This window comes from Vipera berus (genome assembly GCF_964194415.1).
Source record: "Vipera berus genome assembly, chromosome: 3".
NCBI classification, from domain to species: Eukaryota; Metazoa; Chordata; class Lepidosauria; order Squamata; family Viperidae; genus Vipera; species Vipera berus.
In genome coordinates, this window is record NC_138204.1 from 104896635 (window position 1) to 104920529 (window position 23895).

At 41.9% G+C, this 23895-nt stretch overlaps 1 protein-coding gene across 2 annotated transcripts in view; it reads right to left on the reverse strand.

Annotated features, from left to right (window-relative positions):
* The window catches only part of PLA2G4A (phospholipase A2 group IVA), a 197356-nt gene extending 174525 nt beyond the window's left edge, over positions 1 to 22831 (reverse strand). Inside the window, exon 1 of one of the 2 annotated variants that reach the window (XM_081324965.1) lies at positions 22756 to 22831. The gene's annotated coding sequence lies outside the window, so the exon portion shown is untranslated. Of the gene's footprint in view, positions 1 to 165; positions 234 to 22755 lie in introns of those variants that run through there. The other variant, XM_081324966.1, reaches the window with a different exon arrangement.
* Between the last annotated feature and the right edge of the window lie 1064 nt (positions 22832 to 23895).

The window sequence follows — 23895 nt, forward strand, 5'->3', positions numbered from 1 at the left end:
ATTTATATTTGTTTCTTAAATTTATAGACCACTCTTCTCACTGATAAAGTAACTCTGGATGGCTTACAAAATGGTAAAAAGATAAATATAAAAACATTTAAAAGACTTAAATAAAAATTAAAACCAAGGAGGCAGATGGCATGGGGATGAGATCTTCTTACTTACCAAATCAACCACTTCCAGTGAAAGGCGTCCCCATCAGGTGCCAAGTCAGCTGGAAAAAACAGGTTTTGGAGGTGGCTCTCAACTCTGGTAGCAGAATGTTCAACAGAAAGTTCAACAGGGCAGGGACCACAGTGGAAAAGGCTCTTCTCCTTGACCCTGCCAGCCCAAATTCCTTGACAGATGAGGTGAAGCAAATTGATCTCATTGGAGAGAAATGGTTCCTCAGATACCTTGAATCCATATCATAATGGGCTTTAAAGCTAGGAATCAACACCTTGATTTGGATCCAGAAACAAGCTGGCAACTAAGCTGCTGCATTCTCTACCAGCTATAGCTTCCAAATACTCTTTAAGGATAGCTTTATCCACAAGCAGCATAGATGATAGGCAAAGGGCATCTAGAGGGCATCTAGTTGAGGAGGACAACAAATACTAATTCAAATTGACTTTAAGGGCAGTTTGGAAAATATTAATTTTCCTATATGAATGATAAGGAGACATTTTACAAAAAAAGGACTGACAAAAGCACACTATTTGGCTCCAGATAATCATGCAACAGCTCCTTAAAACCATGTGACACAGCTGTTTTTGAAACAAAGAGTTTTCAAGGAGTTTAAAACCTAACACTGGAAATTCCTATTCAAAAAAAGTCATTCCCTTACATGCTATTAACAGCTGTTTGGGTCCCACCTTATTCTTCTGGCAAATCTGAATCAAATCTTTGATGAAAACCTCTTCCCAGATTCCAAAACAAGAAAGAAAAGGAAATAAGAGCACCCAATGTATGGATTATTTTAGAGAATACTTTTTAGGAAAAAATTGTCAGCATGTAAACTAACCATTAAATGATACATAAAGGTAATCAAGCTTCGATCATCCAACAGACATGAACAATCCCAGAAATTCTGAATCAGGAACAAATAAAGAGAATAGTATTATTACCTTTTGTCATTGACTTCAGCACCAAGAATTGAGCAGCCACAGGCCAAAACGGTCCATTTGAGGCCCAGATTTATTATTACATAATACACATACTATGTCCAGCAACTAGTTTCAATAGACAGCTATACTGAAAATATCTTTAACATCTACTTCCAACATTTTATTATCTTTCAAGAAACAAACACATTAAAATAAAAACAGTAATACACACTTCCACCCAATTGCAATATCACAATAAGCAAACTTGCAACATAATCTATCTAGTAATTAGCAAGGACATCCTATTCTGTAGAAGAAAGTGATCAGTAGTTAAGATTAATCAGAACTCATAGTCTCAATTTCCCTAATATCGCACTGAAGGGAAGGTTAGATAGAAGAATCTCTCAATTTCCATGAGGACACTCCACAGTTAATTCCTACCAGACAGTATCCAACTTGTGGCAAGATGAAGTTTTTAGTAACTGTGCAAAAGGAACCCAGGCTTTTATGAATAAATATACGTAGTGTTGTATTGCTCAAGCCTGTGCACAAGAATCTAGTCGACTAATGGTAAGCACTAAATTGGCTCTAGATAAAAGTCAACAGAATTCAATGGGGACTGAACTTGAAACATTTATGGACATGTAACAATTCTAGGCTGAGTCCCCTCTTCACTTGGCTCCCATGCTCTGCCTTCCTCTCCTAAAGATTGAGAAGTTAACAGAACTATGGTATACAGCATCCATTGATCATTTTTCCACTGATCATAACAAGGTCATACATCCTTCTTCTCCCTGAACATTTCATTCAAGCCAATAACTCATTCTCCTTTATTGTAGTTGCTTGGAATCATTAAATCACTAAGGTTATAGGACACTGCATAGAACTTTTGGAACAGTCTTTAACCAGAAGACATTAATGCAACACCCATTGACATCCTCTGTGGAACCTTGGTAAATAAATACATATTTTATAAAGTGATCAAAATAGCATGACCAATGAAATTTGATTGCTTTACATTTTAATTTAATTTTAACTTTTTTTTGAGATCATAAGTAGTATCTGCCATCTGAAACAATTGTCAATCCCTACATTAAGCCATTTATGGGTGACATGGTAGCTGTTTCTTCCTGCTGAACACAAGCTAGCCTAGGGCATGCCCAGTCTAACAAAGAGGACTAAGGGTAACATGATAGCAGTCTTCCAATGTTTGAGGGGCTATCATAGAGAACAGGGGATCGATCTATTCTCCAAAGCACGAGGGTAGGACAAGAAGTAACAGATGGAAGCGTATCAAAGGGAAAAGCAATCTAGATCTAAGGAGAAATTTCCTGACATGTTAGAACAATCAGTGGAATGGCTTGCCTCCAGAAGTTGTAAGTGTCACAACACTGGAGGTTTTTAAAAAGAGACTGGACACCCATTTGTCGAGAATGGTATAGGGCCGTGGTGGCAAACCTATGGCATGCATGCCACAGGTGGCACAGAGAGCCCTCTCTCTGGGCACATGTGCTGTCGCCCCAGTCCTAGGCCTTCAGCTAGGTTTTATAAAACCTTTTTGCTTTAGGCCACCGCCGCCATGTGCAAAAAAAAAAAGGTTCAATCAATCAATCAATTTCAACTTCTTGCGGGGGAAAAAAAGATCTCACAAAGTTGGAATTGATTGATTGAACTTTTTAGTCCCACCCAGTCTGTCGTTATCACCACAGCCACACCCAAGAGGTCACACCCACCCAACAGGCCACACCCACCTGGTACCCGACGATACATAAGTGGGTTTTGAGTTGCAGTTTGAGCACTCAGTCTCTAAAAGGTTCACCATCACTGGTACAGGGTCTCCGGCTTGAACAGGGGTTGGACTAGAAAACCTCCAAGGTCCCTTCCAACTCTGTTATTCTGTAATTCTGTAACAAGCAATTTTTCCCTCTTCTCCCTTAAATATGCTGACCACATAAAGCTGAGCCAAGCTTTCTTTGGGTAACTAACATAATTTTTTAGCCAGGTGAACAGGCCCCATTATCTTATTAAAGCCAATATGAGTCTGATCTATCCTTTTATCACAACTGTGGGAGCAAAAGGTTCCAGTTCTAACATCTTAAACAGTCTGAATTCTGAAAAGTTAATAATACTGAAAAAAATAAAGAATTTATGAAAAAAAAGTGTTGTGCAGATCAGGAGCGTACTTCCATGTTCTTTCTTGGGTGAGTTTGCTTTGTTGTTGTTAGCTGTGAAGTCGTGTTTGACCCATCGCGACCCTATGGACAACGTTCCTCCAGGCCTTCCTGTCCTCTACCATCTTCTGGAGTCCATTTAAGCTCACGCCTACTGCTTCAGTGACTCCATCCAGCCACCTCATTCTCTGTCGTTCCCTTCTTCTATTGCCCTCAATCTTTCCCAGCATTAGGCTCTTCTCCAGTGAGTCCTTCCTTCTCATTAGGTGGCCAAAGTATTTGAGTTTTAGCTTCAGGATCTGGCCTTCTAAAAAGCAGTCAGGGTTGATTTACTCTAGAACTGACCGGTTTGATCGCCTTGCAGTCCAAGGGATTCGCAGGAGTCTTCTCCAACACCATAGTTCAAAGGCCTCAATTCTTTGGCGCTCAGCCTTTCTTATAGTCCAAATTTCACAGCCATACACTGCAACTGGAAAGACCATAGCCTTGACTATACGCACTTTTGTTGACAGGGTGATGTCTCTGCTTTTTAGTGTGCTGTCTAAATTTGCCATGGCTTTCCTCCCCAGGAGCGTCTTTTAATTTCTTGGCTACAGTCCCCATCTGTGGTGATCTTGGAGCCCAGGAAAATAAAATCTGACACTACCTCCATTTCTTCCCCATCTATTTGCCAGGAATTGAGAGGGCCGGATGCCATAATCTTGGTTTTCTTAATGTTAAGTTTCAAGCCAACGTTTGCACTCTCCTTCTTCACCTGAAACAAGAGGCTCTTTAGTTCTTCTTCACTTTCTGCCATTAGAGTGGTATCATCTGCATATGTTAGGTTGTTGATATTTCTCCCGGCAATCTTAATTTTTTAATCCTAAAAACCTGGCTCTTTGAGGTATCTGGTCTGGACTGAGGGGTTTAATGTTTTTAAATTGTGATTTTAATTTTTGCGGCTAGACTTAATTTAATTTAATTTTAATTTTATATTGTATTATTTTTAAATTTTGCCTTGTAAACCACCCTGAGTCCTTTGGGAGTAGGGCAGTATATAAACCGAATAAATAAATAAATAAATAAATAAATAAATAAATTCCAACTTTTCATTCATCTAGCCCTGCCTTTCTCATGATGTGCTCTGCATATAAGTTAAATAGGCAGGGCGACAGTATACAGCCTTGCTGGACTCCTTTCCCAATTTTGAACCAATCAGTGGTTCCGTGTTCAGTTCTCACTGTTGCTTCTTGGCCCACATATAGGTTTCTCAAGAGACAAATAAGATGGTCTGGTACTCCCATCTCTTTAAGAACTTGCCACAGTTTGTTGTGATCCACACAATCAAAAGCTTTAGCATAGTCAATGAAGCAGAAGTAGATGTTTTTCTGGAACTCCCTAGCTTTCTCCATGATCCAGCGTATGTTGGCAATTTGATCTCTAGTTCCTCTGCCTCTTCAAAATCCTGCCTGTACTTCTGGTAGTTCTCGATCCACATACTGCTGGAGTCTAGCTTGTAGGATTTTAAGCATAACTTTACTAGCATGTGAAATGAGTGCAATGGTGCAATAGTTTGAACATTCTTTGGCACTGCCTTTCTTTGGAATTGGAATGTAAACTGATCTTTTCCAATCCTGTGGCCACTGTTGAGTTTTCCAAATTTGCTAGCAAATTGAATGTAGCACTTTTATTGCATTGTCTTTTAAGATTTTGAATAGCTCAGCTGGAATACTGCCACCTCCACTAACTTTGTTGTTGCTCAGCTTTTCTAAGGCCCACTTCACTTCACATTCCAAGATGTCTGGCTCAAGGTCAGTGACCACCTCATTGTGATTATCAGGGACGTTAAGCTCATTCTTGTATAGTTCTTCTGTGTAATTTTGCCACCTCTTCTTAATCTCTCCTTCCTCTGCTAGGTCCCTGCCATTTTGGTCCTTTATCAAGCCCATTTTTGCATTAAACGTTCCCTTCATCTCTCCAATTTTCTTGAAAAGATCTCTGGTCCTCCCTATTCTATTGTTTTCTTCTATTTCTTTGCACTGTTCATTTAAGAAAGCATTCTTATCTCTTCTAGCTATTCTTTGGAATTCTGCATTCAATTGGGCGTATCTTTCTTTTTCTACCTTGCCTTTCGCTTCCCTCCTTTCCTCAGCTATTTGCAAAGCTTCCTCAGACAGCCATTTTGCTTTCTTGCATTTCTTTTTCTTTGGGATGGTTTTAGTTGCTACCTCTTGTACAATGTTGTAAACCTCTGTCCATAGTTCTTCAGGCACTCTGTCTATCAGATCTAATTCCTTAAATCTATTTGTCACCTCTACTGTATATTCAATAGGGATATGATTTAATTCATACCTGAGTGGCCTAGTGCTTTTCCCTACTTTCTTCAGTTGAAGTCTAAACTTTGCAATGAGAAGATCATGGTCTGAGCCACAGTCAGCTCCTGGTCTTGTTTTTACTGACTGTATAGAGCTTCTCCATCTTTGGCTGCAGAGCATATAGTGAATCTGATTTCTGTGTTGACCGTCTGGTGATGTCCATGTGTAGAGCCGTCTCTTGGGTTGTTGGAAAAGAGTGTTTGTTATGACCATCGTATTCTCTTGACAAAATTCTATCAGCCTGTGCCCTGCTTCATTTTGTACTCCAAGGCCAAACTTGCCTGTTATTCCAGTTACCTTTTGGCTTCCTACTTTAGCATTCCAATCCCCCATGATGACAAGGATATCATTTTTTGGTGTTAGTTCTATAAGGTGCTGTAGGGCTTTATAGAACTGGTCAATTTCATCCTCTTCAGCACTGGTGGTTGGGGCATAGACTTGGACTACTGTGATATTGAATGGTTTGCCTTGGATTCGAACTGAGATCATTCTGTCATTTGGGGGATTGTATCCCAGTTTTGCTTTTCCTACTCTTTTATTGACTATGAAGTCTACTCCATTTCTTCTGAGGGATTTTTGCCCGCAGTAGTATACCTGATGGTCATCTGAATTAAATTCACCCATTCCTGTCCATTTTAGTTCGCTGATACCTAAGATGTCGATGTTCAGTCTTGTCATCCCTTGTTTGACCACGTCCAGCTTTCCTTGATTCATGGATCTTACATTCCAGGTTCCTATGGAGAAAAAATCTTTACAGCATCGGACTTTCCTTTCACCACCAGACACATCCACAGCTGATCGTCCTTTCGGCTTTGGCCCAGTCGCTTCATTCTTTCTGGTGCTACTAGTACTAGCCCTCTGCTCTTCCCCAGTAGCATATTGGACGCCTTCCGACCTGAGGGGCTCATCTTCCAGCGTCATATCGTTTTGCCTTTTGGTACTGTCCATAGGGTTTTCATGGCAAAGATACTGGAGTGGGTTGCCATTTCCTTCTCCAGTGGATCACGTTTTGTCAGAACTCTCTGCTATGATTTTTCCGTCTTGGGTGGCCCTGCATAGCTCATAGCTTCATTGAATTATGCAAGCCCCTTCACCACGACAAGGCAGTAATCTATGAAGGGGGTGAGTTTGCTAGTATAATGCTAAACCTTGAAAAAATGAAACAGCAAATGTACTAAACCAGATGTAAATTATTTATAAGATTATATAGCTTGCCATTAGGAATAGCAATAATTACTAGAAGCAACTACAATAACAGAGGATTGGGAATAAAAATTATATGATAATTTCTTTTAATGGACAAGATGGTGTTGAAGGTCAATTTAAGCCTTTCCAGTTTATGATTCTAGGAAATGGTAATTTAAGGTTTGTGGTGCTTGTAACAATTGTTTGTAAGAATCCTCGCAAACTATCAACATTCCATGTGTGCTCATTGGTCATAAATGTTCCTTGTGTGAGAGTAAGTTCTCAAAACAATAAAATATCAAAGCTATCTTTTACCAAACCAAGAAACAGCCTGCTGCGCAGCCCCTCCCACTGATTTTGCTATAAATAGGTTTTGCTTTGGATACAACAGCAGTTACTGCAATCCCTTCATAATAGCTTTTCTGAGATTAAACTACTTATTAAAGTTTTTTGGGTATTCATAGGTCTGCTTAACTAGTTCCAAGCTTGACAGTTAATTCCAGTGAATCATTACTCTTGCTAAAATGCGAGAAAACTTAATTTCAAGTTTATAAACCAAAAGGTTTCTCCAACCAAATGTCTTGTCAAATTGTTGACCAGTAAACAGAGCAATACCAGCTTTTTCTACTGTAAGGAGAAAATAAGGCAGAATTAGAGCCAACTATACCAGACCTAGAGAAGCAAGCTGGTTTCCTGGCTAGACAGCATGATGGAATTCCAAAGAGTCTTCAAGCTTTTATAATTTTGCATTTCCTTGAGATGGCAGAATTTGTCATAGAACATTCTGAGATAGGATTCATATTTGGACTTTTCACCAGGGAAACTGCCAGATGGGCAATTCCACTTCTGGAACATTACCTTATTCTAACAATTTATGCTATTATTATGGCAAGGCTCCAACAAAAAAATATTATTCTGCCTAGGAAAAGCAGGAATATATTTATAGCCAAGTCTGGGTGGTGTTTTGTTTTGGGGTTGTTGGTTTTTTTGCATATAATGCAAATATTTATGACTGGAGAACAAAAGCCTTACCAAATCCGTAGAGTTCAAAGGATCATTACATAAATAACAGTGCTCACCCATAATACTTAAACATTATAACTGATAGGACTTGCCCAGTCTTTTATTAAAATTGATTTCTCCACCCTACCAGCTGCTATTTATCTAATAATGGGTTATTTATAGTTAACACAGAATTCATACCTAAGATAAAAAGTATTTCTGTACACGACTAACCAGAAAATGAAAATCATGTGTAAATTTAAACAAAACATTGTACTGCTAGGGGAAAGAAGCCATTTTGTCTTACTTTTATAGTTAAGTTTGATATTTATTTATTTATTATTTGGATTTATATACTGCCCCTCTCCCGAAGGACTTGGGGTGGTGTACAGAGCAATTAAAACACTATATACAACACATAATATACAAAAATTAAAATAAATTAAACCAAGTAGCCCTAAACAATAAAACACATTCTAAAATTTAAAATTTAAAATCTAAAACCCCAGTCCCTCAGTCCAGGCCGGCAAGTTCAAATAGCCAAGTCAATACTTACACTGTAGTCTATTCTATTTGAAGACACTTCAGTTCCCATTTTGTGCACATGCATCTCACAAGAACAGCGCTTGTACCAACTTTCTGAAAACATGGACCATTGAATAAATGGTGAAATTTGGGAGGCCTCCAAGTTAACAAATGTCCCTTCCCTATGTGTTCTTCTTCAAGTGCATAATAATAATTTATTAAATTTATATGCCACCTGGCTCCCAGCTATTCTAGGGACCACATTTGTCAGTAAATATGGTAATAGTTTTATACTTTCCCACTCCCTCAATGTTAAAGTCTTTTTAAAATGTGTCTTGTACTAATACAATTAAATCAAAAATTAAAGAAGCCTGTTTCACCTGGAATATAATATAGGTAGTCCTTGACTTATGACCTCAGTTGGGATCAGAATTCTATTCTTAAGCAAGAATTTCTGCTGCTTACAAGGTAGTTGCTAAGTGAGTCATGCCCAAGTACACAACCTTTTTTGCCATTGTTAAATGAATTGCTGTAGTTGTAAAGTGAATCAGGCAGTCATTCTCCCATTGACTTTGCTTGGAGCATCGCAAATGGTGATCAGATTTTGGGATGCTGCAGCCATTAAATGTCTAAGCCAATTTTTCCGTGTCATGGTAACTTAGAATGGTTGAGGACTACCTGTATGTAGCTTAACAGCTTGGCCTATCAGTTGTTGCTGAAATTGCCAAAATGGCCAAAATATTGGCAGATGAAAGTCTACCTGTTATCCAATCAGCAATGTCTCTCTCTCTCTCTCTCTCTCTCTCTCTCTCTCTCTCTCTCTCTCTCTCTCTCTCTCTCTCTCTCTCTCTCTCTCTCTCACACACACACACACACACACACACACACACATCTATATATCATATTGTAACAAAATCTAACACTTTCAGTGCGGTGCATCTAATGATGAAATATATTTTAAATATTGGTGTGAGGTGCCTACATCATTCTGTGGCTGGAATTACAAGACAATGACTTCAATGGGACTTTCTCCTAATTAATAGCTTTATTACAACAAGAACCAAATTGCTTGTCCTGATGAGCTTGCCCTATGGCACAATAACTCATTCATTACAACATCTGTTATTCAGCTACAGTAAATTATCATTGGGGTTTACTAAAAGGCTTTTAATATAGATCTAAATGTTGTATTTTATATGCATATTGTATTGTAAATTTTCAGATTAGGCTTCTTAATGTCTGTATACAATTTTAAATACAAATTTAATTTGTTTGCACTTTTTTATTAAAGATGAACTAGACATTTAACAATGGCATTTATTATAGAATATTTGTAGGAGATGACCAGGCTGAGCCTGAGGGAGGGATCAAATGTGTCATAAATCACAAGTCCTCATGCACCTACAAGAAATCTAAGTTCAGCCCACCTTGAATGCCTCTCTTATCTCCCGGTCATTTCCCTGATGTTAGATGGTCCAATTCTTGCAGAGAGCTTAAGCTTGCAATAAGTTTTTATACTTGTTTGAACTGCCTGAATTTCCTGATTTCCCCAGCACTTGACATGATTCAGATTTAAGGCTGAAGTGCTAAAATAGATTCTCTAATTGTGGATTAGTACCTCCTGGGACTTTATAAATCATGGTGAAGTGGGAGAGCTTGTTTCTTTAATCTCTGCCACAGCAAATCAGCTAGAATTAGCTTTGCACCTATTTAGCCTTGGCCAGGATGTTTACTATTATCTATTACACAGCCCTATTTGAATACATTTAACATTTACTTTGATGCTTAGAAGGAAGAATAATTTGATGAAATTCAGAATCTGGGGATTTATTTATTTAGCGTATGGCTGGTCACACACAGAATTAAAAGCACTTCATATTTACAAGTTAGAACAGTTAAAACAATTTTTTTAAAAAAAGAAGCAATTATAAAACCTAAGAGGAAAACAGAAATAACATTTCAGAGTTTAATGTCGAGTTTGGAGAACCAGTCAGTAGCTCCCGTTGTTACGCAGAGGAAGTCCTTAAAATCTCCTGGGTATCTTCTATTAGTGCATTCCCTCACTATATGTTGGATAGTCTGTCGGGGAGGCCCGCAATCACATTGTACTGGGGAAATCTGTTTTAACATCAAGAGTTCTTTATTTAAAAAGAAAGCATTTACAAAATTGTAAAGAGTGACAGATCTATCTTTTTTCAGGAAAAATTTTCACACAAGGAAATTTTGAAAGATTCTTGCTTAAGATTCATTACTTCTCTTTATCTTTCACCATTAACTATTTCAAGTTAGTGCTCAAGTATTGGGACATACAAGCTGACACAAAAACAGTTTCAAAGTGGAAGTGCAATTACCAAGACTTCTGAGGAATAGATCAGTAATCCATATAAACTGGACATAACCAAACAACTAAAAGTAAGAGTAGATTGCTGTCCAAGCAATAAACTTTTAAGAGGTAACTTGCACTTTACCAAGTTTACTTAATAAGGTAAATTGATTTAATTTAGAAAAACAGAATAAGAGAGTTGGAAGGGACCTTGAAGGTCTTCTAGTCTAATCCCCTTGCTCAGGCAGGAAATCCTGTACCATTTCAGATAAATGATTGTCTAATCTCTTCTTTAAAAACTCCAGTGTTGGAGCACCCACAACCTCTATTAGGAACTTTCTCCTTAGTTCTAGGATGCTTCTCTCCTTGATTAGTTACCATCCATTGCTTCTTGTCCTGATTTCAGGTGCTTTGGAAAATAGGTTGACCCTCCCTTCTTTGTGGCAGCCCCTTAGATTTGGAACACTGCTGTCATGTCACCTCTATTCCTTCTTTTCATTAAACTAAACATACCCAATTCCTGCAACTGTTCTTCATATGCTTTATCCTCCAGTCCCCTAATCATCTTTGTTACTCTTCTCTGTACACTTCCTAGAGTCTCAATATCTTTTTTATATTGTGGTGACCAAAACTGGGTGCAATCTTCTAAGTGTGATCTTACCAAGGCATTATAAAGTGATACTAACACTTCATGTGATCTTGATTCTATCCCTCTGTTAATACAGTTCAGAACTGTGTTGGCTTTCTTGGCAGCTGCAGCGCACTGCTATCTCATATTTAAGTGATTGTCCAGTAGGACTCCAAGATCCCTCTTACAGTTACTACTGTTGAACCAGGTACCACCTATATTATACCTGTGCATTTGGTTTTTCTTGCCTAAATCTAGAACCTTACTTTTCTCTATGTTTAATTTCATTTTGTTAGATAGGGCCCAGTGTTCAAGTCTGTCAAGATCCTTATGTATTTTAAGCCTATCTTCTGGATTGTTAGCTATTCCTGACAGCTTGGTGTCTGCAAATTTGATGAATATTGAAGACTATTGGCCCTAAGACAGACCTTGGAGTACCTTACTGCACACTTCCCTCTATGTAGATGCAGTTCCATTGAGGACTACAGACTCATTTGTGAATCTCACTCATTTGGTATCTTAAGAGTCCTTCAGTTCTACCATTCCCAAGGTATTAGTCATTGCTCAATCAGGCTTGTCCTACTATGTAGATATTTTCTCACTCTATCTCCATGCTCACTACAGCATAACTCCAATAGAAACAAGCAATTAAGGCAAGAAAAAATAATATATTATTGTAGGAATCTACCACAATACACCAACCCTTCCTTGATAGAAAACATCGCTTTTGTCAGAATCCATTTATATCACATTTCATAAATGTATAGGTAGAACAATGTGCTTATTCTGGGGATTCTGCCATCTCTCCGAAGGGGGGGGGGAGAGGATAGACTTTAGGTGATCTTCAAACAACAGGGAACATTTGAATTGGGGGAGGGAGGGGGAGAGACAGACCTGGATTGCATCTTCATTTACAACTGAAAAAGGAAAGCAATAACCATAAAACCAAGGAGAATTCCCTTTCCCATGGAAGGGCCTGACACCTAAGCAAATGATGAGAGCCTGACCAAATGGATGAGGGGAGGAGCTGAAATGGGAATGCTTTATATAGGATTGAAATGTAACTTTGTTAGATTCCATCTTGTATTGCCACAATCAATTCCATCCTAGTAAACATTTTCCTTTTGGACTAAACTTGCATCCAACAGTTCTTATTTCCTAAGATGTGGATTGAGGTGGGTCCTGACAGTAGACGGAATCTGCTTTAAGAGTCAACCTGGAAGGGAAAACCTTACCGGGGGACTTTGCAACAAATACAATGTCTGGCGACGAAGCAAGAGAGGAGGGAAGCCCCATGGAGGGGGAGTCTTCCCCCCAAATGGAATCCCAGAGATGATGGGAAGCTGAAGCGGCATATTCCCCCGGGGAAGAAGCAGTGGAGCAGCACGACCGAAAACCCCGGTGGTCGATGGGCGTTGGAAGGAAAAGTGAGTGGGAAAAGGCTTCGGGAGAAGCGACCCTGAGGCGTAGTAACCACCAACCGGAATGGAGGCAAGAGATGGAGAGTTCCCTGCAAGCCAGTGAGGAGGAGCAGATCCTGGAAAAGGCCATTGATCTGATGAAAGCAACCCTGAGCTCACTGAGGGAGGAGAGAGCTGAAAATCGCAACCGAGGCAGCGCCTGGGGACGCAACTAGAAAGGTAACGGAGGGGATCCAACACCTGAAACCCCGGGGCTGTCCAATGGAACAGGAATTGCTGCCTCAGCAGTACCCACCCACCCTAGAACCACAGACGGGGACCAGGATGAGGAGCGATACCGGCCACGGCGCAGACAACGCTCCAGCCAAAGACTCCCGCCCCTGGAAGTCAAATTCAAGGGGGAGCCATCACGACTGGGATTTTTCCTAACCCAAGTCCTCAGCTACATGGAAGAGTACGGACGGGACATCCCCAGTGACAAAGCACGCATCCGAATTGTGCAATCTGCCCTGGATGGGACGGCTACAGACTGGGTGGTGAACTTGCATGACTCCAATGCCCCAGAACTCAACGACTTCAACCGATTCATGTCATCTTTGAGGCAGCGGTTCGAGGATCCTTTGGCTGACCGTAAGGCCTGGGAGAGAATCAAAACGGTGAGGCAGGGCAGGCGAGCAGTGGCTGATTATACCCAAGAATTCCGAGCCATTGCCAGCAAGCTGAACTGGCCTTAGCCACTTCAAAGACGGTCTAAACTACGACCTGTATGACGCTTGCCTGCCTCGAGGAGACCAACCCCATCTCGACAACTGGTACATCCTGGCAGAGGAAGTGGAAATAGACCTACTGAAGAGACACCGCAGAGGAAAACCATGGGGCTGCCTGCCACCCGAGCAAACATACGAGGGGGAAAACCCACCAGCCACAGCCAAAAAATCAACAGGTTGCTTCAACTGCGGGAGAGAGGGCCACCGTGCTGCAGAATGTCGTTCAAAAGCCCCCCCACGAAAATCAGAGGCATCATCCTCCAAGAAGCCGGGGAAGCCCCAAGGCAACACAAAAGAATCTTCCATGAAGGGGACAGAGGCTGTAGAGTCCACAATTCCTGCCAGGAACTGGGATTGGACTCCGGCCTGCACCGCAGGGACGGTGGACAACTCGGAAGACAGCTCAGAGGGAGAACCATTGGTAAGTGGACCCCTTCCACCCATACTTAAGACAGTGACTATATTAGCTTCCCCTATGCCTGAAGCAGCCAAAATAAAAGCTCTGATAGACTCTGGGTGCATCCGCTGCCTTATCAGCCCAACGCTGGTGGAGAGATTGAGCATCCCAGTGAGGAGGCTAAAACAACCAATCTCTTTTAGTCAATTAGATAGGACAATAGCAGGGGGAGGACCAGCCACCCTAGCCACTTTACCAATCCACCTATCACTGGGGCCCCATGAGGAGGACATAACATTTATAGTGGCCCCAGGCATGGAATGCCCAATGATTCTAGGACTGGAATGGCTGAAGAAATGGAACCCCGGGATAAACTGGAGGACAGCAGAACTCAATTTCCCAAAGGGGGGGCAGAAGAACTTAGACTCCAAAAGCACCCCCCACAACCCAGAGGGAGAAGACAGCAGCAGTGGGGAAAGAGAAGGGGTTACCAGAGATACCGGAAGAATACAGGGACCTGGCTGAGGTTTTCAGTGAGGAAAGAGCAGATGAGCTTCCCCCCCACCGCCCCACAGACTGCACCATAGAATTCAAACCTGGGGCAAAACTCCCAAAACCCAGGATGTATGCCATGAGCCCAAGGGAAATGGCAGAAATGGAAAGATTCTTAAAGAAAAACTTAGAAAGAGGATTTATTGAGCCTGCCAAACCCAAAGTGGCCGCCCCGGTTCTGTTCAGGGAGAAGGATGGTTCTTTCCGCTTGCGTGTAGATTATAGAAATTTGAACACAATTAGTGAATGTAATCTGTACCCCCTTCCCCTAATGAAGGATATGCTATCCCACCTATCGAAAGGAAAGATTTTTACCAAACTAGACCTGAGGGAAGCATACTACCGTATTAGCATTAAGGAAGGAGACGAATGGAAGACTGCATTCAACTGCCCAATGGGGTGCTATCAATTCAAAGTATTGCCATTCGGACTGCAAGGGGCCCCCGCAGTCTTTATGCAATTAATTAATGACGTGCTAAGAGAGCACCTATATAAGGGGGTCCTGTTTTACCTCGATGACATCCTTATCTTCACAGAAACCAAAGAGGAACATATCAAACTAGTCAGAGCAGTCCTGAAGAAGTTGCGAGCTGCCCATTTATATGCTAAATTATCGAAGTGTGAATTCCATCAGGAAAAAATCGACTACCTGGGATATCGCATATCTCCAGAGGGCATCGAAATGGACCCTGAAAGGTCAGGGCAGTACTAGAGTGGGCACCCCCCCCCGCACACGGAAGCAATTGCAAAGTTTCCTGGGGTTTGCAAATTTCTACCGCCAATTCATCCCCGCATTTGGCCAAATAGCCATGCCCCTCACAAATTTGTTGAAAACGAAGGGGGGGTCACCCGTGAAACCCAGCCAGCCTCTGAAATGGTCAATGGAATGTCAAGCAGCATTTGAGAGGCTAAAGAGACTTTTTTCTGCTGAACCTGTCCTAAAACACTCAGATCCCGACAAACCTTTTGTAATACAGGCAGATGCGAGTGATGTAGCGGTAGGAGCCGTACTATTACAAGAAAATGATGGGGGGACGTTGCAACCATGCACATACACATCCAGAAAACTCACGAAAACAGAACAACGCTGGCCAATATGGGAAAAAGAGGCATTCTCGTTGAGGTGGGCATTACTAACATGCCGCCAATTTTTAGAAGGAAATAAAATACCTTTCCAGGTCTGGACAGACCACAAGAATTTGGAAGCACTAAAAACGCCCAGGAAGCTCACTCCTAAGCAAGCCCGCTGGTCCCAACATTTTCACCGATTCAATTTCACTCTCAAACACTTACCAGGGGGAAAGAACTTCCTGGCAGATGCATTATCCCGCATGCCCCAATATAACAGCACAAGAGTTACTGACTTTAAACCACTTGTACCGGAACAACAACTGGCAGCACCAGTCACCACCAGGGCACAAGAAAAAATGAAGCCGAAGGTAGATAGCCAAACTGGAATAGAATTCAGGAAATCTTTGGAAAGTGATGAATGGTTCCAGAAAAATAAACATGTGTGCACAATTAAAGATGGACTGCCATGGGTGGGGGAGAAGCTTATACCTGCCACACAGAGAATCAATTTCATGCAACTGTGCCATGATACAAAGTCAGCAGGACACTTTGGCTTTGTAAAAACCTTACAGTTAACTAAAAGGCAATTTTGGTTGCCATCTATGAAAAAGGACATAGAAAGCTATGTGGGTAGCTGTCAAATTTGCGCGATGGCCAAAAGACTGCAAGGGAAACCGCCAGGTCTGTTACAACCAGTGGCAAACCCCTCAGCCCCATGGAAAGAAATAGCCATGGATTTTATCGTAGAACTGCCAGAAAATAATGGAAACACCGTAGTCTGGACTGTCACAGATCTGTTCTCTAAGCAAGTACATTTCATACCTTGCCAAAAAATCCCGACCGCAAAAGCATTAGCAAAACCTTTTGTACAGCATATTTACAGATTGCACGGGGTACCACAACGCATCATATCTGACAGAGGGGTGCAATTTACGTCGGCATTTTGGAAAGAATTTTTATCCCTCTTAGGAACCACCCAAGGACTGAGTGGTTTAACAAACTCCATGTTAAAGCACCTAAGTTGCTTAAGAGGTTTCATACAGAATATCCGAACAAACCAGGCTAACATTTATATGTTTTCTTTTCCCACAGATGGACTCATCTTTTTTCTGAAAGGAGAGCCAAATGTCAGAATCCATTTATATCACATTTCATAAATGTATAGGTAGAACAATGTGCTTATTCTGGGGATTCTGCCATCTCTCCAAAGGGGGGGGGAGAGGATAGATTTTAGGTGATCTTCAAACAACAGGGAACATTTGAACTGGGGGAGGGAGGGGGAGAGACAGACCTGGATTGCATCTTCATTTACAACTGAAAAAGGAAAGCAATAACCATAAAACCAAGAAGAATTCCCTTTCCCATGGAAGGGCCTGACACCTAAGCAAATGATGAGAGCCTGACCAAATGGATGAGGGGAGGGGCTGAAATGGGAATGCTTTATATAGGATTGAAATGTAACTTTGTTAGATTCCGTCTTGTATTGCCACAATCGATTCCATCCTAGTAAACATTTTCCTTTTGGACTAAACTTGCATCCAAGAGTTCTTATTTCCTAAGATGTGGATTGAGGTGGGTCCTGACAGCTTTGCTTGTCATTGTTTAAAAGAACTATTGCTCTGCTTGCCATTGTATAAAAGAAACAGTCTCTTCTAAGCAAAAATAAACATCCTGTCTTTTGAACAAGTGACAGAACATGAATGAGCATTCTCTCAGGAAATTGGTTCCCTAAATCTGTATTAGCAGTAGAGAGAGATCAGGTATTCGTAGGGTGTGACCCTTCAACCCTTCTTACATTAAGATTAGCTCCACTGCAAATGTTCTTTCTAAGAGCAACTGTCATCCATTAAAAAATCACTTCTGGATTAACAGCTAGTCAAGGAAGGACTATTTGTAAGGAAAAGCAGACAGGAAGAGAGTTAAATTCTTCCTAACTGTATGCTACATTTTGTTTTCTAGTACTATATCCTCACCCACACAATGTTTTCTGCTGCATGGACAACAAGAATGCAGTTCAACAGCTGTGGCATGAATACTACTTACAATCACTGCTTGAGCCAATGGCATTGATTGTCCAGACAGGCTATCCTTCAGGAAAACATAATAAAACATCACTAGCCTCATAAGTTAAAAAAACATCCCAGAGGAAGCATTAGCAATCCACTTCCAAATTGGTGCCAAAAAGCTGTGTCCATTCCAACTGCCAAGCTTTCTTCAGAAACATGTTGTATCTAATGTTCATGCAAACTGATCACTGTCCCTGCTTTGCAATACTTGTTGGGAAAAACAAAGCAAAAAGACCTTCCCAAATTCCATCAAATTCTGAAAAGCAAGACAAAATAGTGGTGGCTTCTACCTTTTTTGATCATCCTTCCCTATCTATCACAATAGGTGGGACTACAATGTTACTAGCAACTATCCAATCCTTCTACTGAATAGTTTTGAGACAGAAGTTCTTCCTGCCCCAAACCATCACTGCTTCCTCAGCCTCAACCTATAGATACTGCTTGCTTCTTGGAGCAAATACAGCATATGCAAATAGAGAAAAGTTCTCTTTTGTCCAACATCTGGATTCTCATCTATATGATGCTGAACTGCTAGGGCAAAGTTAAGAAGGGCTGAAGGCTAAGCAAGAACAACTGGCATAACCATGGGAAGAGGAGCTACTTTGTTCCTTCTCTTCTGAATTCCATCTCCTGGTAATCCCAAAACTGGGATGTCTGCCTATTGAATTCAATCTTCATCTGCACCATCCAGAGAGATGGGATAGATAAGGAGATAACTGCCTTCACACTTTGCAACTTAGTCCTTCTTTCTCTTCGATAATGCAGAACAGGAAGAATGGGTTTAGTAGGTACAGCCAAAGAATGGCATGGTAAAAGAAGACAATATCCTGCTCTCTGACCCTCTCCAATTAGGTTGTATGAAGGTTAACCTACAGATAAATGTATTTATTTATATCCCACCTTTATTATTTTTTTAAACTACTCAAAATGTCAATACTCCTTCCTCCTCCTACCTTCCCTCAACAACCCTGTGAGATGAGTTGTGTTGAGACTGCGTGATAGGCCCAAGGTCATTCAGCTGGCTTTCATAGCCAAAACAGAATTAAAACTCCCAAACTCTTGATTATGTGTGGTTGTGTGATTATGATAGCCTTGGAAGTCCTAAATCCACAATAGTCAGAGAACTTGAAAAGCACACAAAAAATTGAAATAACCTCTTTTCCTTGCATACTAGTTTCTGTATTGTGTTCCCCATGAGTTTTAAGTACCATGCATTTTAAATAGTAAAATTTAGAAAATGATGAGTATTGAGAGAAGAGAAGAAGGAATTATATTCCTTATTTGGAAGGCTGCTCAGCCTGTTAGGTTTAGTATTTGATTACTTCTCCACACTCATAGACTGTTGTTCTTCCTTCAAAATAAAAAGTCTGAATCCTGTGACAACAACCTTACATACACACAGAGAGAAAGAAAGATATATTCACAATATACACACATATTTTCAGTTCTGACATTTTAAGCCAGGGCAAAAAATGTGGTGTCCATAAATATCTTTTGATGTCTGTGACACAGAATATAAAGATTGGAAGGAATATGGATCATCTAGACCGGTCGGCAACCCGCGGCTCTGGAGCCACATGCGGCTCTTTAAGCCATCTCCTGCGGCCCCCAGTTGCCCGGTGCGCGTGCACCTCTCTGAACAGGCAGTGGTGCGCGTGCACCTCTCCGAATGGGCAGTGGCGCCGCCCATTTGGAGAGGTCCACGCGCACCTCTCCGAACGGGCGGAGGTGTGCACACACCTCTCCGAACGGGCAGTGGTGCCGCCCATTTGGAAAGCTGCTGCGGCCCGTTTGCAGAGCTGCCACCTTACTCCGAAGGCGGTAGCTCTGCAAATGGGCCGCGGCAGCTTTCCAAACTGGCGGCAGCAGGTCTGCAAATGGGTGACGACGCCCATTTGGGCGGAGGTGCGCACGCACCTCTCCAAAGGTTTGGAGAGCTGCGCGCGCACCTCTCGGAACGGGCAGTGGCGCTGCCCTTTTGGAAAGCTGCCGCGGCCCGTTTGCAGAGCTGCCACCTTCCTCCGAAGGCGGTAGCTCTGCAAATGGGCCGCGGCAGCTTTCCAAACCGGCGTCTGCAGGTCTGCAAAGGTGTGTGCACATGTCTCCAAAGGTTTGGAGAGCTGCGCACGGACCTCTCAGAATGGGCGGTAGCGCTGCCCTTTTGGAAAGCTCCCGCGGCCTGTTTGCAGAGCTGCCGCCTTTCTCCGAAGGCGGTAGCTCTGCAAACGGGCCGCAGCAGCTTTCCAAACCAGCAGCAGAAGGTCTGCAAAGGTGCGTGCGCACCTCTCCAAAGGTTTGGAGAGCTGCACGCGCACCTCTCCAAAGGTTTGGAAAGCTGCACGTGCACCTCTCCGAACGGGCAGCGGTTTGGAGGTCCCAGGGGTGGCTCCGGCGGTGCCCGGGCTGAAGGCAGCACCACAACCCAGTGCCTGTCGCCAGGGAGACCCGTCACCGCGCAGGTGCCTGAAGGCAGCAACTCTGCAAACGGGCTATGGCAGCGCCGCCCGTTCGGAGAGGTGCGCACGTAGCTCTCCAAACCTTTGGAGAAGTGTGCGCGCACCTCTGTCTGTTCGGAGAGGTTCGCGTGCACCTCTTTGAGTTTGCAAACCGCAGGTCTGCAAACAGGTGGCGCCGCCGCCCGTTCAGAGAGAGGGAAGGTTTGGAGAGCTGCGCGCGCACCTCTCCGAACAGGCAGCAGTTTGGAGGTCCCGGGGGTGGCTCTGGCGGCGCCGCAACCCAGCACCTGTCACAGCGCAGGTGCCTCCCGTTTTGTGCATGCGCAAAACATTTTGTTTTTTGCGCATGCGCGTGCGTGGACGCATGCGCACTCACTTTTTGCGGCTCCCACTTTTTTGTGTGTGTGATTGAACCGGTTCCGAGTGGCTCTTTTGCTTTTTCAGGTTGCCGACCCCTGATCTAGACCAATTCCTTGTCCATCCATCCACTGAACACCTTCAGTGAAAGACTCTTTCTCTATCACCACCTGAGGCAACGTATTCCACTGTGGAACAGCTCTTACCACTAGTACATTTTTCCTGATGGCCTATCATAGGGGTGTCAAACTGGTGGCCTGCAGACCGGATACAACACCCACCCCAGCTCCACAAAGGCAAATTGTGATATGTCACAATACGTCATGTGACACAATCGAGTTTGACACCCATGTCCTATCACCATTTACCGTCTTACTCATTTTAACCTATCTTCTGGAAGAACCAAACCAATGTTACCCCATTTTCTACCTGATGGCCCTTTCAGCTATTTTAAGACAGTTACATTACTACAATCTTCTCATCTCCACACTAAACATAACCAATTTAGAAATATCAGCTGGAAAGTTTTTAAGAGTCACCTAGTTTTCCCAGAAATTTTTCCACTGGAGGCAATTTCAAAACTATATGATGCATACTTTCTGTTTGCTATGCCCTGTGGTTTTCTCTCAGGATGTTTTGTATAACTGCAAAATAATTAAGTTGGAACCAGAACCAGCATCTTACAGGCACCTGTAGCCATTAGAAAAGAATGAAGCTTTATGTACAAGTCTGCACAACTGCCCAGTAAAAAAGCAAAAGTAAGAAGCTGGCTTGATACAATGGTTCAAATATTGCAGTAGAAATTGGGAGATCGTGAATTCTAGCCCAGTCTCAGAGGTAAAAGCTGGCTAAGGGTCTTTACAGGAGTTGCTTTTTTTCAGCCCAATCCACTTCACAAGTTTACTTTTGTAACAAAATAGAAGGCAGGTTTATGTACAGTATGTTGCCTTAATTGTACAAATTAAGATGGGATATAAATCTAATGAGCAGTTTGGGCTAGTGGTTATGGCACCAGATTATAAACCAGAAAATCATGAATTGTAGTCCTGCCTTTGGTATAAAGCCAATTAGTGACTTTAAGCCAATCATTTTCACTCAGCCTTAAAAGGAAGCAATGGCAAACCACTTCTGAAAAACCTTCTGAAAAAGACTGCAGAGCTTGTCCAGGCAGTCACCAAATGTCAAAACTGACTTAAAGACATAAAAATAAGACTATTAATATATTTTTTTAAAAAAACCTGTGGAGAGGAAAAGGTAGGGAATCAACCTTTTGGTTTTTTGTGTGTGATCATGCCCATCATGATGACCATTTTGTTAGAACTTCCTTACCCAATTCCAAAGTATTATTATTATTATTATTATTATTATTATTATTATTATTATTATTATTATTTAGCAGACTACAATCTATCTGGTGTTTGACATAACTGTAAGCAGTGTAAGACTTGAATGCATTTAGCTAAAATATAACTCGACCATTTCATACACTACCTTTGTCTAATAACAGATTAATAGCAGTTTTATCAAGATTAGAAAAGACAAGAGAAATATCAGGGTCACAGATAAACTGAGGGGAAAAACAAATAAGTCCTCCACTAATTATGTTGTTAATTCTTGAATAAGCAGGGACAAATATCAACCAATCTACCAATACAAGAAATACATCAGTCCCATGCATAATTCTTACTAATATATTCGACAGTTTATTCCCAGATATAAAAATTTTTTAAGGATTCTAACTCTCGTTCCTCTGTTTGCATTTGAACATACGTCTCATCTAATAACATTCCTAAATTTACGCTGGTTCTTCGCCTCCTGATCTTAACATTGCCACATTATCAGTTTCTGCTCAGCGAAAACCTGCCACACCACCCCTCTCCCAAGAATATTTCACGAAAGGCAGTCCCGATAGATGGAAGGATAGCTTGCAATAGTTTGTATTTAGATCGCCTATGGATCTTAGAAACCGAAATCCATATTCCCTAGATCGTCAAACACGTGGGAAACATCTAAGCGCCGAGGAACATTCTCGGTTCCGTAAAAGTCGCAGTCACAAGTCATCAAGCAACTTTTCTTCCCACCCGGTCAAAATATGTTACGCAAATACATTAATATGTCGCAACTCCTCCTAGTACAACCCCTCCCTCTTTCTCCTCCCTTGAAATGAAACATCCCCCGTTCAGTTTTACAAACAGTCCGACGGCAGCAAGTTGGCAAGACGGGGCAGTTTGATTTTTCAGTCGTGCAAAAGGAGCGCCTTTTGCTTTCTAAGCAACAAGCAAACAGCTTCTCTAGCCCACTAACTAACATGGTAACTCTCTCGGGTCTTCCTAGAAGCTTTTCCACTCTCTCAATCTTTCTCACTATAATGAAGCATGCTAAACATATGGCTTACAACGTGGACGTACGCATCCCACGGTCCAACTAGCTCTGATTCTTCTTTGGATTGTCCTCCGCCCACTCACACGTTCCTCTTTTCGGCTCGGCTGGGCTGAATTTTCATTCGCAACTGGAGCCGAGTGGGCGGAGTTACGGAGTCAGATGGTCCAGGGGTTTAAGGAGGCGCTCAAAGTTGAACTTCGCTTTGCTAACGTCACTCACGCTTGGAATGACGGCTGGTGGTGGATGAAGCGCACGTGGAAAGGGTCGGGAAAGCGATCAGTTGGGACAGTTGCAGGAAAAAGCCGAGCAACTGCACGTAAATTTGCTCCGAAGTTTCTGTTTTCCCTCCGCTGTAGTCAGTGGGATTAGCTTCTATATGAGCATTTGAAGGTACAACCTGTTAGTGCAATAAAACCTGGAGCAGCGTTTCCGCAGGGAAAACGTCCTGGGGAAAACACCCCAGTCAGTGGATGATCTGTTACTCCTCATATTTCTTTTCCGTGTCACGAAAGCCGACGGCCGAGACGGTACATAGGGTCACGTTAAACCAGGTGGGATCGGACCTTGGATTACTTTTTCTAGCATCTTGTTCCTTTTCCACGCTAGTTGAAAGTCCGGTTCCTCTTTACGTATTTCGAGGTGGTCTAAATTACGCCTATTTGGGGAAAAAGACGAAGGAAAACCAAAACCATTATATTAGACTGGATTCAACTAAATGTAGTGGCTAATGAATTTTTGACCAGGAAAATAAAGCTATACCTTAAAGAACGACATTTTGAAAATTACAATTATTCCTATAGCGTTTTGGTTTTGGTTTTGGAAGTTTGTAGCTTTTCTTTTCATTTTTTACCACAAAGGCAAATGGGGAGAGTGAGGAAAAGGGCCTTCACGCACTGACCTAGTTCTGTAATATTAATTTACTGTTATTTAATGTGCTCCCTGTGCTTAAAAGCAAAGGTTCTCCAAGTCCTTAGTCTATCCTCCAAAGTGAGTTTTTCCTATTTTCATGTATTTTTTAATCTAGTTTTTACTGTAAATGTAGGAACACCTGTTAGAATATTCATTGACATCTGGGCTACCCCTGCACTGAAGATAAACTATATATTGTGGACATTGTCTTGGAAAATGTTACTTAATGATTATTCTTTCTGTT